This window comes from Syngnathus typhle, linkage group LG4, assembly GCF_033458585.1.
Source record: "Syngnathus typhle isolate RoL2023-S1 ecotype Sweden linkage group LG4, RoL_Styp_1.0, whole genome shotgun sequence".
Classification (NCBI taxonomy): domain Eukaryota; kingdom Metazoa; phylum Chordata; class Actinopteri; order Syngnathiformes; family Syngnathidae; genus Syngnathus; species Syngnathus typhle.
Genome location: NC_083741.1, coordinates 5,861,993 through 5,871,373, shown reverse-complemented (window position 1 = coordinate 5,871,373; position 9,381 = coordinate 5,861,993). Strand labels below are relative to the sequence as shown.

Here is a 9,381-nt window from a genome sequence, read left to right as displayed (position 1 = left end):
GGCACTGGTCGAGTTCATGCGGGATATTGGGGTCTGGCTTCAGATATGTAGATTTACTGGCAAGACTGTGTAGGGTCTGCTGGGCAGACTAGCGGTCTATATGTCAACCAGAAACCACAGTTATAAATTACAGGCAACATTATCTGAATCTGCCTTGGTGCACTATCCATTGACCCATTCACCCTCCAAGTTATGCCTATCGACTGTAGACAAGTGTGTGGAAAATTGTAATTGTCCAACGGAAGACAGTTCAACAACAGTGAACAACAGAGAAGTTCAGCAAGGTAATTTGGTATTGCCATGACCCGGATTCGAACCGGGGTTGCTGCGGCCACAACGCAGAGTACTAACCACTATACGATCATGGCCTACATGCAATAGCTTTAAATATGTTGGAAACGTTTAGGATCTTCAGCAAGTGCACATACGCAGACCATGAAAGAATATTGAAATGTTTGTGGAACTATCCGATGACTGTGCAGATCTGATGATCCCAAAGACCTGAGGTGAGACAACATTGACAAAATGTTTTTCTTTATTGACAGTGTCACTTCTTTTGTGGCTTACTTCTTTTTCGGTTCCCAGCTTGGCACAACGTCCATACTGTATCGTATCAACATAAAACATCAACGCACAGGTGAGGTGGCCGAGAGGTGAAGGTGATGCATTGCTAATCCGTTGTCCTTTTCACGCATGGGTCCACATCCCATCCTTGTTGAAGGGTGCCGTCAGATTGTTGAATCTAAAAACTCTTATTTGTTGCTGAAGCTTGCCTTCCGGACTACTTCCTCAACCGGCGCTCAATTCACTGACGGGCAGTTTATTACTTTGTGCGAAATAGCATTTAAGCAGGTTTTCGACCCAAGTGCGTTAACCTGTGTTTGCAGCAGCGTAATTGTATAGATGCATTCGTTGTGCATGCGTCTAAACCAGGGATGGGCAAACTTTTGACTTGCGTGCCGAATTGGGATCTAAATTTGGACCGGGAGGCCGAATCAGGAGCAGATGGATGTAGTTTTTGAGTGAAGATTCAAGATTCAAGAGTTTTTATTCGCCATGTTTGAGCTTGCCAAACAAGGAATTTGACTTCGGTAAAGTGAAGTAATATAAATGATATAAATATAAATGTAAATGATATAAATATAAATTTAAAGGTCATTGCATAAAAGGTTTTGGCATTTAGTAGGTAGTAATGCATGGATATTCGAAAAAAAAGCTTTTTGAAAACAAATGCATTTATTAATTAACAGCATTAAAAAGAATGTCATCAAAAAACTACTATCAGTGACTCTTATTAAACACGACACTGTTATTTTGAATAACCGTTTCCATCACTTCAGCAGCTGTAGGTCAGATTTTTGAAAGATGTTTATTTAGGCAAAATCACATAAAACGGCAAACATTCTGACCAAATACATCATCTTGAAGAATCAGTGAAAGAATACATCTAAATAAAGTACCGTATTTTTCAGACAATAAGTCACGTTTTTTTTCATGGTTTGGGTGGGGGGGGGTTACTTATACTCAGGAGTGACTTGTTTGTGAAATTATTCACAAATTTTCAAAATTCCAAAATCCGCGATGTAGTGAAACCGCGATGTAGCAAGGGATTATTGTAATTTGAACTGCAATTGACATCAGCGGCGCGGCGCACACGGCATTGTTTACATAAAGGACAAGGGATTCGATCACGGGATTTAATGACTTGGAGTGACAGAGATTGTTTGATAAAATTGTTGTTTATAATTATATGGGCCTGTGAAATAATTTTAACTGCAATTTATGACGAGTCCGACGTCAGCGGCGCAGCGCTCACGCGGCGTTGTTTACATAAAGGACGAAAATTTTGATCGATGAATTTAATGATTTGGAGTGACACAGATGTATACTTTATACTGTGTGCCGGAAATGGAGAGTAATTGGTCACACTTTTGAAGAGTGTAGTAATGGCAGAAAGTGCAATCTCTGTGGAGAAAGTGATCATCTCTACAGAAAGTGTCCAGTCTTTTGCCAACAAACTGAAGGCCGGGAGAAAAATGACACAGGTGAAGGAAAATGATGGTAAAGGGAAGGGGGAGGGGCATATGGTAAGCACACAAATGGAAAGTGACATTTCACAAGAAATAGCCACAGATGAGTTGAGTGCAGACACTTAGATTTTTGTGTGCAAAAAGCTAAAAGACTCGCATCTGAACGGTCCTCTGAATCGCTGTCGACGTCAGAGGAGAGAGGAAAGCCTGGGAGCCCAGATAGTGAGCTGGATGAGTCCAGAGTATTCCCTTCCGACTCACCAAATGAAATCTCCTTTTTAAATATATGCCTACAATCGACACCCAAAAGCCGCAATACCATGAATTTAAGGTTGAGGGAGAGAACGTCACCAGACGCAACCAGGAAAGGTCGCCGGCGGCCAAGTTCTGCCTGTGGTACCGCAATAAAGGCGTTACTGTCAAAAGAAATAACTTAACAAATATGAGACCCACTTCACTGGTTCTTTTATCTCAAACAAAAGAACCAGTGAAGTGATTAACAAGTAAAAACAAAATGAACTTAGTACAAAAAATATGAGACCCTCTATAGGAGTATTATACTAATGACACGAACCCTATTAACCATCAATGTTAGAAGTGTATAATCCAAGATTAGAGCACTCAGTGTCTTATCCTCCTTAAAAACCCTCAAGGCCCATATGATTTTAATTCAAGAATGCGGCATACCCTTTTTATTTAATATTATTTTATTATTAGTAATTAGAAATTACAGACAGTGGGAGGAGATGTTGCCCTATCCATCATTATGGAGTGGGTCAAATGAAAACCGCAATGATGGACTGACCATTTTAATAAATAACCCCCGGATTCTTTTAAACAGGAGCATAGTGTACTTTGAGCATTGATTATGTACTCACACGACTAAAACCTGTTTTCTTTTCGGATCACTTAATACTGTCTTGCACTCTGTCACTTCCCTCTGGCGTGACTACGTATTTGGAGGTTCGTGGAAACTAAAGGTTTGTGCTCCCTGCTTGATGATGAGGCTTTGGTTGCTCACTACAGGGCGCTCTATAAGAACTGGCAGACCCTTCAGGACTTGTACAAATCCCGGGCACAGTGATGGGAAAAGATAAAGGTAAGAATTCAGATTTTCTTTAAAAGAGCAGGAAATGAAACGCATGTTAGGAAGGAAAAATTGACTACAGAGGTATTTTAACTTGCCACAAAAGGGAATAAACTTCGATGACGAAATCAAACACGTGAAAAATGAGCTGAGAAGCTTGGTGGTTATAAAAAGTAAAGGCATAATAATAAGAAGCAGGGAAAGAGAATTAAAAGGAGAAAATGCACCAGGTACTTATTTTAAAAAAAAATCATGAACAAAGGAGTTGGAATGTCCAAATTGCAAAAAGAGAATGTAAAAATTACAGAGCAAAGTAGTGAAATACAGTGGAGCCTCGGTTTTCAACCACAATCCGTTCCAGAAGGCTGTTCGAGAAGTGAATCGTTTGAATTCCGAATCATGTTTTCCGATTACAAATTATGGAAAAAAATGTAATCCGTTCCACGCAAAAAAAAACGCCATTTTAAGTCATTTTTTCATTTGCGCATTTTTGTCCGAACGTGCAACCGTAGCGCGTCGCCGACCACGCAACTACACCGCGCTGCCCGCATTATTGTGACAGAGTCGTCGCTGAAATTTAGAAAATATTTTTAATGTCCTGATGTACTTTCCAAAATTTAAGTGGACCTCAGTTCGCAGGGAGCTTAATTTGGTCCAATCACGCAACCGCAGCGCTCCGGGCGCTCACTGTCACATTGCTTTACGAGCGTCTTTGTGTTTTAGGATGGCTCTACTGCTCCCACTTGCTTCCTTTGGAGGCATGATTAGAGTTGATGCAATCCTCAGAGTAACGAGAATGTAATAACAAACGGAGTCAGTTGGCATGCGGGTCCTCTCGGCTCATCTCGCGAGGTTCGACAACCGAAATTTCGTCCGACATCCGAAACAAAAAAATCTCGAATTTTTTGTTCGACTACCATTTTATTCGAGAACCGGGACGTTCGAAAACCGAGGCTCCACTGTAAATGAAACAGTAGAAAACTACTTTCAGAGATTGTATGATAGGGGAGACATACGCTGAGACAATGTCAGATGTATTCGATTTTATTGTAAAAACAGTTAAAGATAAAGAGCTACTAACAAAATATTTTACCCAAAAGGATATAAACAAATGTGTAAAACAATTTAAGAAAGCAAAAGCCCCAGGGGTGGATGGAATATGTTTGGAGTTTTACCTAACGTTTTGGGACATTTTACTTACTGTTTTTAATGAAATGGATCAAACAGAGCACCTACCAGACAGCTGGAGAGCAGGGATTGTGACATTATTACACAAAAAAGTAGATAAAACGGATCTTAGTAACTGGCGACCTATTGCGCTTTTAAATGTCGATTGCATCCATCCATCCATCCATCCATCCTCTTCCACTTATCCAGGGTCGTGTTGCGGGGGCAGCAGCTTTAGGAGGGACTCCCAGACTTCCCCCTCCTCAGCCACTTCATCCAGCTCATCCCGGGGGATCCCAAGGAGTTCCCAGGCCAGCCGAGAGACAATCTCTCCAGCGCATCCTGGGTCGTCCACGGGGTCTCCTACCAGTGGGACATGCCCAAAACACCTCCCCGTATCCTGTCTTAACAAAGTAGTAGAACAAAGTGCTAAGATTCTTTGAACTGATTGACCAGCTGCAGAGGAAGCAATCAAAGTTGTTCTGTTTACACATCGTAAAACGCCCCGCTATGATTTGACCAGAGCCCAGGGGTTCACCCCCATCCTGTGCATTCTCCCCCCCACTCTGTTTCTCTCAATAAATATGCTCTTGCAAGAGGCCCAAGTCAGACTTCGTTCGAGCATCGCTGTATGCACAGTGACGCATGACTTCTCCACTTGCAAGTGCTTAAAGGGCATACTCTCCCGTGTGGTTCTTGCAAACACTGACATTTTGGTGCCGTGACCTGGATTCCAACATACCCACTGCTGACCGACGGACGACGATGCACTGTACACCGTCGACGGGCCAGCGTCCATTAGCCAGACCTGGTAAAGAAAGACCTGGGAAGGAAATTTTTCACTGGGCCAGCATCTTAGGTCTGCCTTCGTCTGACAGCGGCGGATTGACGGGATCCGGCAGTGCAATGAACCAGGGGACAAGTAAGTTAAAGCCCTAAAGTTGTGTGATTGTGCTGTTGTGAAATGCGTAAAAGGTAGAAGTGCACAAGATACGACTTTGGTTTGTCCGAGCTATGAGATACGGCTTTGGTTTGTCCGGGCTATGAGATACGGCTTTGGGTTTTCCAAGCCAAGAAACAGCTGGGGTTCTAGTCCCAGTGGAAGGAAGAGGGCTAAGAAAAAACAGAGCTTCTTTTTCTTAATTGAAGGAGGACGTAGATTCTTTTTTTGTCCATTTTTCCAAGCTGTTTGCCTGAAGGTTGTGTGATTGAAAGTGTCAAAGTGGTAGGATAAATTGACTAAAAAAACAGTTCTAGCATTAATCCACGGAAATAACATAGGTTAGGAATTTGTTTGAGGTCAATTTAAACCTGCATTGAGAATCTTCAAAATAAAAAAATTGGAAAAGAAATATAAAAACCTAAAATACCAAATTAAGATGGGAAATAAAAACGGTAAATCTCTAGCTCTTGAAGGAGATGAGAAGTTCATGGCGAGTAGATTTCTTAATTGTATGCGATACATGCCGAAGTGGAAGACAAAGTATGGAGTAGAAGGGAAGTTGAAATGTGGAAGATAGTAGTTGAAGTTTAGGAGGAGAGTGTGGCTAGGATAACAAAGGGACAGAGAAAGGAAAGAAAAGAGAGAGAATTGAATTGCGCTAGAGTGTGGTTGAAAGCTTCACATGAGAGAAGAGAACAAATTCAAAAGACAAAAGATAGAAAGGTGAAAAGTGATGAGGCAGGTATGTTTGTCAGGCCGGAAAACAATGAGGCCATAGTGCGCAGGCGCGCTGTCCCTGCCATAGCTCAAGCCGCAGCTCAAGGCGCAGCTCAAGGCGCAGCTCAAGCAGAGGAGCAAGAGAAGTCGTCCGCTCCTATCCAAATTTAACAGACCTGCACCCTCCCCCATATAATAGCAAAAATGGTCAGGGTCATATTATTAGAACTCCTGTACAAACAAGAAGAAGATTTTCCCAAAATGTAGGCAATGTTGATGTGTGCCCAATGATACAGGTGCCAAACCCTATTGCAGGGGAAGGCTACCCTCCACATACGTATGTTTTTTGGCCCCGGACTTTGGAAGAGGCAAGAAAAGCAGTTGAAGGGGTTACCCCTGTTGCAGAAGACCCAGATAAATGGCCAGAAGACATGGCTGGAATCATACATTCCTACAGACTAAATGGGCATAAGGCAGGAGAAGCTGCAATGTCTTCTTTGGGAAAAGACTGGGCAAAGGTTAGAGGGAATTATACAGGTAGAAATAATCAAGGGCCTTTCCCCTATCCCGTTGAGGGAAATCAATTGATAGGGGAGTATGCAGCACAATGGAATGATCTTGTGCAAAGAGTGAGAACTATATTTCGAAGACGAGACGAATTATGGTCATTTGGCAGGAATTAAACAGAAGCCTGGAGAAGATACTGATGATTTTCACTTAAGATTTGAAAAATAATTCAGGGTGCATAGTGGCATCCCATTCAATGATGAAGCTGAGAGTGCTTATCAGCAACAGCTTAAAAATGCGCTCCTTACTAATTTCCGCCCTGAAATCGGCAACTGGGTATGGAAACATTTGGTGGAAGTAGATGTTGCCAGTGTTACAACAACTATGCAATGGGGCAGACATGCTGAAAAGGTGATCAAAAGAGGCAAAAGTTCTGATGTATTTCATGTAGACAACGATGATGATGATGACCTAGATGAAGATACAACAGTCTTCTTCCATGGGTCCCAGCGGGCCAGAGGAAGAGGTAGAGGCCAACAAGGTCGCCGGCCGCCATATAATTCAAAACCCCCATCAGATTCTGACAACTGTTGGAACTGTGGGAGACGAGGACACTTGGCAAGAGCGTGTCGTTTTGCAAAACAATACCAATCAAAGGGTGGAGGAGGAGGCAGAGGAAAAGCCAAATTTTCAGGTGTGTGCTGAGTGCGTGATAGCAAGTGAGATTACGGCTGGATGATGGAAGAATGAATGAGGACAGGCAGGGAATGCGTGTACGACATGGGATGTGCACGGCTGTAACTGAGGTCCGGTGGACTTCAATGTCTGCCTGCTCACGGCCATCATGAAGTTAAATGTTGTGGGACAGGGGTTGAGATGTGATGGTGAATGAATGGGTGCCTTTGTGTCTGTTAGTTTGTACATGTGTGCGCGCATATGAATGGCCTAGGTAGGTTGATGTGGAGGCGACGTGATCACAATTGAAGATAAGATCCCTCTCGCCTGTAAGTGTAGTACAAATTGAGATGAATAGGATTTGATGATTACTCAGGGGCACCATTGACGTCAAATGGTTCAATGGAGAAGGCCCGTTTCCTGTGGCTGGACAAGACAGGACCATCTAGTCCAGTCGCTCCCCAACGACGCTATTGACACAATACGTGAATGTGTCAAAACGGTGGGGGAGTAGAATGATTTAATCTACTGTAAGATTCAATGTTTTGTCAAATGTAATTGTTTTTGGAGTCTTAACAGGACACGTAAGAATTCAACACACAGTGATGAGGGGAGCAGAAGAAACATCTCGAATGAGCCCATCTCACGTGCCGTCCAACTGGCCGGCAAAGGAGATACGTGGTATCATCTGTCCCAGTGCGCCCCAGTGAAGGGTCTGCAACCTTTGCATTAGTCATTTGAGATGTTTCTTCTGCTCCTCTCATCACTGTTCTGGTTGCCCTGGTTACAGAGGCGTTGCTACACCAAAGGGAAGGAAGATTGTGTCTGTAGCAACGCTGATTAGCTAAGGAATGTAGTGTGGTGTGAATTAGCACTTCATTGTCGGCCCGTGACCCCTGCAGAATCTGTCCTCCTTCCTCAACCAGCTGTTCGTCTCTCATGGTTGGCTGACTCGTCCTCGAGTGTTATCAGATAACTTGAATTGCCGCTTTCCTGTGGAACAATGTAACTAAACCTTGGCTAGACTTTATCTACTTAGTAGATTAACACAAATTAACAATAAATAACTTCTCCTGAACACTAAAACAAATGTTAAGTAAATGTAAGGGAACTGGTATGCAGTTCTTCAAACAAACATTGAGGAAATAAAGGATAACTTGTACGTAACTACTTCAAACTGTGTTTAACACTTAACAAATAAAAACAGTTCTGATCAACAACAATCTATGAACCAAACCTACAGTTAACTAAAATGAATGAAGTTTCTTTCAACCAAATAAGAACATTTTGCCTATGCAAATAAGCTCTGCTCATTGTTAGTGAAGGCCTCTTACAGGAACAAAAACACACAGATAACATAAGGACAGGAAGGATACATATGGCTGACAGGGATCAAAAGACATCCCTGTCACTAAAGAGGAAGAACGTAGATAAAAGGAAAGCCCTAAACTCGTAAAGACAAGGCCTAAAGGTCTGGCAGGCCAACGCTTCACTTAAATTATTCCAACATTTCCCCCCTGTTTATCACACATATGCTCAATTTTTACATTACCAAAAACAACCACTTCTCTTGATTTTCAGTTGACGGATGACAAGTATGAGCACAAATATTTCCACCAAAAAGGATAAATGTTGCGACATCATCATCATCTTTATCATCAACATGCTGACGTTCAGACATTAGGCATACCCGGGCCATCTCGTCGTCCATGGGCGAGATTGCTGTAGTGACAGAGCACGGAGACATGGAATACAACAACATCCACACAAGGTGAGTATAGCAGTAAATGAGGACACAAGGGCTTTATACTTCCCAAAAGCAGTCATCCACTTGTTGTGCTCTTTCATCCTCGTGTTCAGGGATTGCAAGCTTGCAATCACCTTCGTCAGGCTCCCATCAGGGGCGGTGTCGTTCTGGCTGAAGGTGCAGCATGTTCCCTGAACATTGCGCAGACCCTCCCTTTCCCAGACAACAACATAACAAGAGCATTGCGGTTCTGGATTGACACTAGGGAAGGCGTGGCTAGCTGTTCGTGCACTGCCTCAAGTCCCGCTTGTGTCCGTTTGCCCAATTTCTGCATGTTGCAATGGATGTAATTTATCCTGTCAACGTTCTTGTTCATCGTACACCAGCAGCAAATGGAGGACTCCCATCCCGCTGCAATTTGGTCAATTATATCTTATTAATCAGGAACTCCTCTGGGGACTCTAATTGCGTCAATTTCAGTCAGATCATCGTCGCCTCTCAAATTTAA

The 9,381-nt window shown here is 42.8% G+C and overlaps 1 non-coding gene across 1 annotated transcript; it reads right to left on the bottom strand.

Annotated features, from left to right (window-relative positions):
• Nucleotides 1-296: 296 nt before the first annotated feature.
• On the bottom strand, nt 297-368 carry trnah-gug (transfer RNA histidin (anticodon GUG)). The gene has a single exon. It is a non-coding gene; the product is annotated as a tRNA-His (tRNA).
• Between the last annotated feature and the right edge of the window lie 9,013 nt (nt 369-9,381).